This window comes from Streptopelia decaocto, assembly GCF_964273445.1.
Source record: "Streptopelia decaocto genome assembly, chromosome: 2".
Lineage (NCBI taxonomy): Eukaryota > Metazoa > Chordata > Aves > Columbiformes > Columbidae > Streptopelia > Streptopelia decaocto.
The window spans coordinates 38,820,119-38,831,095 of NC_138655.1; the positions used below are offsets into that span (position 1 = coordinate 38,820,119).

At 41.9% G+C, this 10,977-nt stretch overlaps 1 long non-coding RNA gene across 1 annotated transcript; it reads right to left on the reverse strand.

Moving 5' to 3' along the window:
• Positions 1-674: 674 nt before the first annotated feature.
• On the reverse strand, positions 675-2,877 carry LOC309436591. Its single transcript, XR_014183373.1, has 3 exons — positions 2,766-2,877; positions 1,079-1,173; positions 675-956 (listed from the first exon to the last, which is right to left on the reverse strand). It is a non-coding gene; the product is annotated as an uncharacterized lncRNA (long non-coding RNA).
• Positions 2,878-10,977: the final 8,100 nt, after the last annotated feature.

Sequence of the window (10,977 nt, forward strand, 5' to 3'; positions counted from 1 at the left end):
TAACAGCCTTTACCTACAGTGTATACGGACCTGACACTAAGACGGAATCAAACCACATTGCTCCCTTCAAGTCGACATTGTTGCACTCATTGGCATCACTGAGACACAGCACTTGCTGTTTTCAAGAAATAAGACTGATTCTTTGCATAATCAGCTTGCTGAATGACTGGGTTTGCTCTACACTTCCATGGAAAGAAATGAGCACTTTCTCCTGCTAGTACCTATAGTGATGATGTGGGATGTAATTTATTTCTCAGTATTAAAACTACAAAAGCTGAGGTGGAATGTATGAGAGTACATTCCACTCGAAATAGACGTGAAAGCTGAAGATGACAAGGTTCCAACAACTTCAAAAAGGGTGCAAAAGTGAAAATGAAATAGCACTAATTCAGAGAAGTTCAGAGAGAAAGCTCTACCTTTGGCTTATCCAGATGTATGCAGAAGCTACAGGGATTTCCAAACCGTGACTGATCTCACCACCCTTCACACTGCAAAAGCTAGTCCCAGAGAAAGCTGATTGAGGAGTTGAAAATGGACACTGTGTAAATAGCTGCAACTAATAAATCTGAAGCAAGGCAGCACCATTTAGTAAGTCGATAAAATATCAAAACTAACTTACACTTCTAGAATGTCATTATGCACACCAACTAAGCTGCAGAAACTCTTTGGGGGTTCATAACGATACAAACGAAACCTCAGCCCCACTGAACTCAAAGGAATTGTGTATCTATGCATTTACACAAAGAGCAAAACAAACTTCTGCTGACGATACTTTGTTGTTTAAAATGACAAGCATAGACAAGGAAGAATGAGTCTGACGTTCCATGGAGGTGTTAGGACATGCCCACTTGCATCAAGATGCAGAACTGAGGCCTTATCAGAAAACTCTTCAAGGCAGAGATATTTCTTCTATAACCACTTTTAAAGACACCGGCATATTGCAGTTGCAGTCATTTCTGAAAATGAATGAACAACATGTTAAAGTACAGATTAAACAAATAAAGACTAGGAAACACAGCTTCCTAATGTGTAAGACACCTCTTTTACAAGCGTGCTCTGGAAGAGGTTGGTAGCTTGCCTGATTTCAGAGCTGAGGGGCCTACAGGTGCTGACAGTTGTACATCTGTTTTACTTGTCTTCTGATGGGCAGGAACCACTTCAAATCCAGGAGCTCTGCAGGCACAAGTCCAAGGTAATAATCTCAAAGTGGCCCAGCTGTGGCTCCTGATCAGTTCAAGTGTGTTTCGCACTCATGATCAGCAGCAAGACACTACAGCCATGGGGACTTCCGAGTAATCTGAGTTCCCAGCTGTAGCAACAAACGAATCATCAAAGTATGATAAAGTCAATATTGCTCAGTTGCCTGGGGAACCAGATGAGTGCCCAGACCCTTTGGTAACAGAGTGTGGAGATAAGTCATCACTACCTCCCTCCTATGAAGTGTTCCCAGTGCTCCTGCTTCCCAAGACTTGTGGGATGTCTTGCAGGTTTTTTAGAGATGAACATTTCACTATGTGGCTTGTGTAATCACAGCTTTGGTTACAAGCTTGTAATAAGCCATGCTAAGAGACAGGATATAGCTGTTTGGGTTTAGCACCACAAAAATGTAACTACTCCAGTGCTGGCCCACATGTGGCCAGGTCGGTGTGCGGGTGAAGAAGAGGCGTGATTGCCTGCACCCGTCAGGGTAGGCAAAGCTGAATGACTCAAAAGCAGACAGCAGATGAGAACCTCATATATCTGACTCACAGACCTATCCTTTAACCACCAGCCACTTCTCAGAAAATGTGGCTGGGTAAAATACTTCAACTGTATTCTTAGAATGGGGGCTGGTGGTTGGGGAAGAAGAGTATATTTCAAGAGAAACCTCAGTGTTCATATGAAAGACCCTACCCAGGCTCAAAAAATGTTAAAATAGTTCTAATTCAGTTTGACCAGCTGCATCTCAATAAAGTCAGATCAATAATCCCTTCTCCAGGTTCTAATATTACCTTGTGTAAGCACACTGTCTTGCATTTATTTCTTATTCTTCTGAAAGCTACTTCTACTAAACTCCCCAAAACAAAAAGAAAACATGACACACGCTTAGAAATAAAGGGTCCAAAAAAATCAGTCCTACAGCTGTTGCAAGCACTTAAACATTTCAACAGTGTTTATAACTGTGTGCCAAACTGGAATTATTTCTCTTATAATATTATGATTAGTATAGCAAAGAACTCCAAATTCATAAATAATTGTGTAGCATCACTCAGAAAGGAATATCATACAAAGATTATTTGCCCTAATGTTTTGGTCCAAAGATTTCTCAGCAATGACAGTAGAAATCCAAACACTGACATTAGTGTAAATTCTCTGATGTTATGTAACTTAAAGATATTGTAATGTTCCTCTGTCACAAATCATCATCAAGACACTTCAGAAATTACAGTAATGTGGCTGGCTTTTTCCTTTCTTAAATGAAATTAATCACTGACTTGACATGTAAGATGTGTAAAATGAGAAGAAATTCTTCAAAATTCCTATTGACGCCTAAAATAAGAACATCTTCATAAGACCTCCAAAAATATCTTGTCGTAATATTTGCAATTAAAAAGAAAGGGGGGGGTTGGAATTAAATTAAGAGAAAAGCAAAGGGAAAATATTATCTAGAGGTAAACATGTTATATATCAATAATTCCAACAGAGAAAAATAACTGCAGATTTAGGAAGACTGAGAAGATGAACTTGATTTATATTGATATAAGGATGAGAAGCAGAATACATACCTCAAGACCTCAGATACCAAAGAGTTCGCTGCCCACTGCTGAAAAGGCAATCTCTGACTCAGAAAAGACTACCCTAGATACATTCTGCATGCAGACACTTCGGACATTTAAGGAAACACCTTTCAAATGTAAAGCAGTAGGTGACAGAAAGTAGAAATTATTTGAGCCTTCATCTGGAAATAAACAAAATTCAGACCCAGAAGATCTGTTCAATTTCTAAATATTTTCTGATCTCACTAATTCCTCATCAGTCTCAAAGGCAAAAATACTACCAACACTCAAGCTGAACAAGAATGATCTAGGTGCTATTCAAGAGGGATTCAGCATGCTGTCTCCTAGAAGTTAATTTATGGCTGGACATCTTTGCTTTAATGCCCTAGAAGTCTCTCACACACAATATATGTTATCAAGATTGAGCAAATTACAAAAGAAACATCACGCATAATTCTAATTCTCTTCTCAAAACAGGATGTTTATTTCCTGTTTTGAGATAGAAAAAAGGATTTCCAGTTATCATATTACAGCAATTTACAAAAAATGCCTGTAGGCAGGAAGTTCATGAAGAGTGAAACTGGCTCATAACTAGGTTAGCACATGTGAATGGACTCTGAAATGTAAATTTATCTTTAAAAAAAAAAAAGAGAGCGAGCATCAGACAGATACACCCAGGTATTAAATGAACCAAAGGTCACAGTGGCAAGATTAGTGTCTAGAACAAGAGGTCCCTGGTCTGGGTGGGAACATTCAGACACCCATTGTGAAACTAATTACAATAATGCTAAGACAGTCTTTTAAATAAATAGCTCTTTGTGTCCTAAGGAATAAAAGTCAGGCTCTGACTTTTCATCAGCTGCTTTGGGCTGAACTGAATCTTCACTCTGAACTCCTGCAGATGCCCACAGACGTGCCTGAGGCTGTCTGAGAGAAGGGTTTGGCTTCTGGTGGACTTCCAGCTAAGCTATGCGCTTGCAGATAAAATTCAGACCTACACAGAGGCATGAAACCTACAGAAATATTAAGCCTTGAAGAGAACTGAGTGGCGTGAAAACATTTTATACACTCTTCAGAAGATGCGGCCTGAAGACTTGGTGTCTGAAGGTGGAGTGGCACTCAGGGAAACGTCCTCGTGCTTAAATATCCCTTGTCTTTTGGAAGCTTCAAGCTGTAAATTCAGAGATGTGGTGGGTGCTTGGAGCATCCTGTGATTGCTCGACACTTAGCAATTGACCACAGATGACAGTACAAGAATCCTGAACTCCTTTGATGTGTGGAAACCCAGAGCAAACATCACCATCTTTGTAGTCCCTTTCCTTCCTGCCTTCATCATTCCTCCTCCCTTCATCCCAAAGTGTCCCCAGGTAGGAACACTGGGCCTTGCTGAAAGCCAGTTTCACAGGCTGCTGCAGTACCAGGTAGGGTGTACTTAGGGACATCTTTAACATATGTGGGTGATGTAAGCAGCCACCAGCAGCCTTGCCTCCTCTCCTGCCAGGTTTTGCCCTGGACAAAGAGGCACTCCCTCGCTAACAGCAGCGATAAAGAAAATTATCATCAGGAAATTAAATTCCTCAGGCTTCAAACGCATGTGCAAAAGAACCATTAATCAGCTGTGTGAAGGAGGGATGACGTTCAGGTGAACTGTAGGCGCACATGTAATTTGAAGGTGCAGTGCAACATCAGAGATACCGTTAATTAGAAGAGCAGCCATCCTTTGAACTCTGAGCTCCTTTTTCATTTAACTTCATGAGACCCGTTTGGTGTGTGGCTCACCGATCTGGGTTCTTGTTCTGATGATTACACCAGGCTCTCAACATTTCTACAGATGTTCTCCAGGAACACATGCCTTGGAGACTACAGTGGAGTGTTCAGCAGGTATGGACAAAGCCACAAAGATAATTCACTAGAACTTGGGATGAATCCATCTTTCAACAGAATGAAATTAAATACACAGCCAAATGTCACTAAAACAATCTTATCCTTTTCAAAAGTGGATCCTCAGCTGGTGTTGACTGGGAGAATTCCACCATTCTCCAAAGAGGCACCTCAGACCCACTTGGGTATCTGACTGAAAGAGTGTGACATATTAGGTACAAGTCAGAGAATCAGTGAAAGCAGTGTAAACCTGGAGTAATACCACTGATGTCAGCTGAGTTGCACAGATTGCCACCACTGTGTTTTAAAGAACTTGATATTTGATCTCATTCTTTTTCACAAATCCACCTTATATGGCCATCAGACATAGTCAGTTCCTTTGTCTTCGTTATGCTGCTACTGCTGTAATTAATCTTTTTCCAACCACCCTATTGGCAATTTCCCTAATGCACACATCCTCTCTCTCCCTCCCTCTCTCTCTCTTCCAATTCCTCTCTGCTGTGCACTTCCACCTCCCCAGCCTTTTGGGAACACATCATCTCTTCAGTTAGCCTGTGAGCCAGATTGTCTTTAAACTCCTCTTATCTAGGCACAGAAGTCTTTTACTTAGATGTATCTGTGCCCTGAATATGGGCTTGGTTACTCAAATGGTAATATAAATTAAACCTAAGCTTCACATTAACATTAGTACTAACATATCCCCTTGGCAGCACGAGTATAAGTAAAATCTTGTTAACAGACTTTAAGTTCTGACTTGGGGGGTGGGGGAGTATGTGTTATTATTTTAAATAGTTTGTTATTCTTTCTAGCAAAACAAAACTTTTCAGAAGTAACTCATTTTGAGGCATGTGAACCCTCTGAAGGTAAAAATCATCCCTTAATCCATTTTTAGCTATCAAATAGAACTTCTGGGAGGGAAGCAAGTGTGGCCAGGCAGCCCCTGTTCACCTCCATCTTGTGCTCTCAGCGGTGCTGGAGTCAGGGGGATTCAGCAGCTGCTGGCACTGGCCTCTCCAGCATTTTCTACCTCTTGTCCTTGCCCATTGAACCTTTTGCTTATATGAACATTTGTGCTCCCTGCATCGCAACGGCAGGGATGTCTGTGTTTGTACAACCCATCTGGTTACACAATCTATTGATTTTACAAAAATAAAGAGGCAGGAAGTTTAAGCTAGAATTTTTAATAAATTCTCATAATAATAGTAACAGTGAATAGACAGATTGATATGTGTACTACAGCACTTCCTCAAATTGCTTTTTTCCCTCACAAAGCAACGCCCTTACTTTCCTGACGCAGCTCCTTTGATGACAGGTGCACTCTCTGATTGCCTGTATCAGGTCTGTGAACTATCTAAATCCTCCTGTTCCCGGTGGAAGCCCCCCATCCCTTCTTGATCCATGTGTCGTGCCATGTATTGCATGACCTGATAGTACCAATAACATTAGAGACACCATGGTGGAAGTTAGGTGTGCAGGCAGCACATTTTTCCTGCAGTCCCCAACCACTGAGGTGAGTGCAGTCACTTTTTTCCAGGTTCTCTTTCATCCAGGTCCACCTTCGGGAGCCAACACAAAATCTGGTTGCCTGGGTCACTTGAATAGCAGGAAGGCAGACCCGCCATTGACATTGATGTTACCGTGCAATAACACTGTTCTTCATGACCAGACTGGTTAACTCCACAAGACCTTTCCACTCTACTTTCTGTAACCACTTGACGCATCCTACATTGATGTTGATGGTTGTCCAAAGACAGTGATAATGGCCAAGTAGTATTTTCTTAAGTTTCCATTCACACACACAGAGGCAGACAATGAACATATTTTTGCCACTGAAATTCACAGCACAATTTGGGTGTTTTATTTTTCAGTGGTGACTGTGATTTTGGTGGGAAAAGCTGCAATAATAGACTTCATGTTCTTCTATTACCACAGCACTGACATTTCTTTTGCCAGCAATGGTCCAGCCAGCATCAGATTTGCAGAGGTGTTGAGTAAGGTGCTGACAGAGGATGATGGAAATCTACCTCCGGAGTTCTGGAGGGTGTCAGGTCTGAAGTGTCCTAGCACTGAAGTGAAGCAAACATTTTGACCTTGTGCTGCTACTCCACCACCAGTGGTTGGCACATAAGGACTCTGAAACCCTTCATGGCTACAATCAGAGAACTCCAGGTTGTTTGTGTGATCCACTGACCTGTGTATGAGGTAATTTACTGAACACCACCAGAAAGCTCTATACCATGTCCCATGGAAGCACCACCTTCCGTCCCTCCCGTCTCATACCACCTTTGAGTCTGCTGAACAGAGGGCGATGGGAGGAGGGCCTGTAGGGCCAGCACTGTCAATATTTGCTCAGCCGTTCCACACAGAGGAACAGGCAGTCACCATTAGCACTATGGTATTGAACACTTCTAAGGTCTGCTTCAGCTTTTCAGAAGTCTTTTGGTATAAATCGAGAGAAGTGTAGCAGAGTGGACGCATGGAAGCAAGCTTCAATGTCCAGACCAAGGTAAACCCTGTGGTAAAGGGTCAGTGGTGCTTTTCCTGCCTCCTTTCCAGGTTTCACTCATCTACTGGTTGTCTCTCTTGCTTTACATTAATTTACACAAAGTGTCAACCTCTTACGCTGGATGCATTTTTTTCTGAGCATTTTAGGGAGATGCAGAGACTGCCTTCATTCAAATTGTTCAACAATCTTACCCATAACCTCTTCCTAACAGGTGTTCAACACATCCCAACAGGATACATTTATCCTGAAGCTTCCTTGCTGCTTTAAACAAAACCTCATATTCCCTCTGCCTTCCCTTTCTCTTTCCTTTGATCCATCCCTTTTTAAGCTTTGTTTGTGCTATTAATTATCGAGAGTTCAGCGCTGTCAGCACATTCAACACAGTGGAGAACAAAGGGCAGAAAACAGCCCCACCCAAAACGAGTTTACAGGCTAATGAAGGCAAACAAAACCCAACACTTGGCTGGGTGCACAGGGTGGCAGACTGAATGGTAACTTTTGGGCTGGGAGTGGGGGGGCTGTCATTTAAAAAGCACATTTTAAAGTGGACTAGAGTCTGCTTATTCACAAAAAAAAAAAAAAAAAGACTTTAAGGGGAAAGTTCGTGAAAGTGAAAATGAAAGCCTGATGAAGCGTTTTTTGGGCAAAGGGACGCCAGACAGATGGAGATAGTGAGATGGGTGGGTGCAGAATGTGAGGAGAGATATGCGGCTTAAATAGCTAATCAGTAAGAGGGCAAAGGCACCCAGACACCCTGTGAAGACACTCTCATAAAGAACCAGGGACAGATGGAGCCAGAGCTGTGCAGAGCCTTTGAAGGAGCAGATAAGCAGGTTGAATTTAATGGGGGAATGTGAGAGGTTGTAATTGAAGAGCTCAGGACACCAAGGATCATTAAGAATTTGCAAGGAGAACTGAGCACTGCATGAGGAGCTAGGAAAATCTCCATACATGAAGGTTTTAAGAACAAGTTAGATAAACATCTGTTGGGAATGTTGGAGATGTGGCTGATCCTGCCCCGGGGCAAGCGATAGGCCCGATGACCTTTTGAGCTCCCTTCCCCGTTTTCTGTGTGGGTGTGGTAGGCCGAGAAGATAATTTGCCAGATGGTAAACACATTTTTGCCCAGATTGAAGTTGAATAAGGAATACTGATTTGAGGGATAAGGGGGTTCCAGGCTGCAAAACTATGCAGAGGTATGACAAGAAAGCTGGAAAAGAGGAGAAAGAATTAGGTTACTGCACTGTCTTTTCTGCTGAGCGTCAGCCAAGTGTATCAATGGGAGAGGAATCAGAGAAAGAGGAGATGAAAAATGGGTGAAAGATTGCAAGTGGAAATTCACAGTTGTGTTCGATATGATGAAATTGTTCCTATGAAAACTATTGTATCATTGAATACCACTATGTATTCACTCACAAGGCCATAAGTATGTCTTTCCCAGACTAGCTATAATAGAGATCTTCATGTCTCTACTCTAAACAGACAATGCCAAGGGGGTCAGCAGAAGCAAGGAGAAGTACTTTACTTCAGCTAGTCTGCAGGTGAAGTGGAGAGGAAAGAAGAGCCAGTGGCAAAACAAAGGAATCCTGTATTGGAACACACACAGAGAAGACACTCACTGAGATGGCAGTGTGAGAGGGTTTAAAGAGAAGGGAATAAAAAGATACACCTTTGTAATAGGAAGACCCTCTTTATTGACAAGACCAACTGTACTAAAGTGAGCTGATTGAAACTTTTGGTTTCAAAGGCAATACAATATTGCAGAGAAAATATTTTCTATGTTCTTGAGTGGCTCTGAATGAAGCCAAAAGACTACATCCAGAATGAGGAGGAAGCCAAGGCAGTGGAAATGCAGAGAGGCTTTATGGCTTTTTTAACCTTACCTCAATTCACGTGCTTCTTGTGTTATTTAGAAAAGATCAGTCAAGTTTTAGACTCTTAAGAAAATTGCATGTGTGTGTGTGCATATGCAGAAAATTTTTTTACCTGCATCTATCATGTGCCGTTGAAGAAATAAAATGTAAACCAAATGAAGACTCATATTTCTTCAGTGGGATACAAGGAGACATAATGACTGCTGAGAAGAATTAGGCAGAGAACGTATCGGTTCCAGAGCTAGACTATTAGACTGAGGAATCGCTCCTGGTGCCAGGCATGAGGTGTGCTCCAGAAATGCAGGGTTGATGCTTAAAGCCAAGAACAGGGTTTAGCCTGTTTTCAGTCCCAGTAAGATAAGAACTTAGAGGCTTCAGATCCGGGACACTATTATGACCATCTGGTGAGAGTCCAGTGACGACAATTTGCCAAGGAGCCCAGGGAATTCATACTGGTAATGAAGAAGGATGGAAAATAAAAGACAAAAATAGAATCCAGTTGATATAAAGCTGTATTTGAGTTGATGAGTACATCATAGCAATGTCAGAACCATATAAGAAGACTAGAGAGAGAATGGCCAGGCCGTGGGTCAAGGACAAGGAGATGACCACGTGAGCTATCGGCATGATCAGGGGAATGGGCTGCCAAGGGACTGCCAGAGGATGAAAATGAAAACAGGCTAAAGATAGAGCCAAAATAACAAAGAATCACTGAGGAACTGATCATAAAGGAAAGGTTGAGAAGGGAAGAAGCATGGTCAAAGGTGTTTGAGGACAGAATAATCAATGAGAAATTGATTATTTGAGTTATCACTGGTAACTCGGTAGCCACAGACAGACTGGGGAAAGATGAAAATAACAAGAAGCCTTGGCAGCAGCCAGAAAAGGTCATGTTGGCCTTGGAAAACACCTTGTTAGTAGATGAAGGTGCCTTATTTCAGCCCCATAGCAGAGTAACAGATGGGAGATTCAATGGAAGTCAAACAGTAGCAGTGGGAGACACTTTCACAAAGTTTGAAGTCAAAAGTAGATAGAAGTTGCTGAGAAAGGAAAAATCTAGATTAGATTTTAAAAGACTGAGATAAGGGGTGAGTCACATGAATTAGGAAAAGAAATTTAAATGGTGGGAAAGTAAAGTATCTGTGACCTGGAGGATAGGGATGAGCCCAACACTTTGAGGTGTGTGTTCATGCCTGTGTGTTCCATCTGTTAGCATTTCCAAAACTGAAAACCTCCTCATTCTAAGTAGTGATAACCTGTAGAAGTTGATGAACGGATGACAGGAGAACTCAGGGCTGTCACTAATGAAAGGAGGCTCCTGGGACAACCAGCCAGTCACAGCAGATCTCTGCTGATAGAGCACAAGCAGCATTTAGGTGCCCATCTTCTACGTCCCATCTGCACAGCTTCTAAAAAGTATCCAAAGTCCATCCAGAGTGACTTTGAAACTGCAAGAAAAATATGTCCCTGCTTCTATGCCAGCATCTTCTGTTATAGAGGAAGGAAGGATCACAGCTTTGCGACGGTGACTGGTCACCCATACCTGGATGTTATTTCAGATGGTTTCTCTGCCTCCATTTTGCCCACCTGTAGGCATAATGCAGTGCTAAGCTCACTGAAAACCAGCAGGAACTCTCCTACACGGCTAAAAATCACAGATCTCACTCTTCCATGTGGCAGCAGCAGATTTGCTATCCTCCGTGCGTGAGTGTGTGTGTATATACATACGTATGAATCATAAATGATCTTTCATTATTAATTCATTAGATATTCATTGTAATTACCCTGCTTGTGATGAATTCATTCGGTATTAATTTAGATGTCATATGTACAGTACTTTCGTAAGGATTGCCATATGATTCAGCCTTAATTAATCTATCTCTAAAGCAAAATGCTAACAATCAATTCACATTACTGGGGTGCTTAGGCTGTCGGCAGGAGCATGTTTATTGTGATTATT